General features: G+C 43.0%; 1 pseudogene across 1 annotated transcript; it reads right to left on the minus strand.

Moving 5' to 3' along the window:
- Nucleotides 1-263: 263 nt before the first annotated feature.
- Nucleotides 264-1276, minus strand: LOC309864130 (olfactory receptor-like protein OLF4; annotated as a pseudogene). The gene has a single exon. The product of its transcript is annotated as an olfactory receptor-like protein OLF4 (transcript).
- Between the last annotated feature and the right edge of the window lie 271 nt (nucleotides 1277-1547).

Raw genomic sequence — 1547 nt, forward strand, 5'->3', positions numbered from 1 at the left:
ACAGATCCATGTAGTCCTTTGAATAAGTGAGAATTTTCAAATATTCCACATCCAAGGTTAGGAATACTATTGAGAGTAGGAAAATGACAAAGGGACAATCTCTTGGATATCAAAGATATCACAAAGCTGAATAATGTAAGTTACATAAATTATACATAGAGGGCAAAATAAAAAACAAAAGAAATATAAATTCCCAGAAAAATATTGAAAAGTCATGTTCCACCTCTAGAATCAGATCAAGAAATGTCAACGCTCGGCTCAGGCTAGGGGCTCTGAAATCCAGTGCAATTTTTCACCCCCAGGATGACTGGCCCTTTTAGAACTGCTATCCCAGAGAATCTCATCAGAGCCTCCTTTATGTCTATTCCTTAGGCTGTATATATGAAGGGATTCAGCATGGGCATGGCCATGTTGTACATCCCACTTGAGTGGGAGCTCTGAGTAGCAGCAGAGCTAAGATCTCTCCTAGCCTCAGAGAATAAAATAAGGAGACAATGGGGAGGTGAGACGCACAGGTGAAAAATGCTTTATACTTTCCCTGAGCTGATGACATTTTATGTATGGAGAAAACTAACTATATTTGAGCAGGAGTAAAGGATCTCATTGAAGAGACTACCAGCAACATCACTGCAAAATAGATCACTAAGTTATTGAGAAAGATGTCAGAACATGCAAGTTGTATCATCAGAAAAGGTGGGGGACTGTGCAGATGGATAGTTGCAACACCACTGATGTTTGGAACAAGGAATGCAAGACACTCAGGACCCAGAACACCAGAACCAGCAGTCCCCAGAGTTGGGGGACTCTATAGTTGACCATATAGTTCAGGAAGTGACAGATGGCCACAAAGTGGTCATAAGCCATCACAGTCTAGAAGTTAGAAGTTGTCTAATCCTGCAAAGAGCATGAAAAAATACATCTGGCTGAGGCAGCCTTCATAAGTGATCACTTTGCTCGGAGTCTGGATGTTCCACAGCATCTTGGGGATGGTGGTGGAGGTGAAACAAATGTCTACAGAGGGCAGGTTGGAGAGGAAGAAGCACATGGGTGTGTGGAGGCTGTTAGAGCTGACAGCCAGGATGATGAGCAGGTTTCCAAACACAGTGATCAGGTACATGGAGAGGAAAAGCCCAGATATGAGGGGCTGCAATTCTGGTTCCTCTGAATATTCCAGAAGCTGTAACTCTGAAATTCCTGTATCATTTCCTGGGTTCCCATGGTGGAGGTGACTTTCCCATAAGGAATGTAGAAATAGTACCCAGAAATTCCTATTCATAGCTTCCCATCACCAACTTCTTTAATCTCTTCACACCTGATGGTGTGATGGGCTAGATGTTTATTCCAGATGGGCTAGATGTTTACTAAGGTCTGAAGACATTGAAGACATGGTTTCACGATTAAACCAAGTATCAGGATCCATCCTGCTCCAGATCAAAGAAAAATCAGTCCACAATCACAAACTCAGCAAGATTAATGTTCTGGAGATGCACTTGGCAGTGGAGGAGGAGAGCATGGACAGAAAGTGGGAAGGCCAGCCCAAGACCTTC

This window comes from Mustela nivalis, assembly GCF_964662115.1.
Source record: "Mustela nivalis genome assembly, chromosome: 5".
Classification (NCBI taxonomy): Eukaryota; Metazoa; Chordata; class Mammalia; order Carnivora; family Mustelidae; genus Mustela; species Mustela nivalis.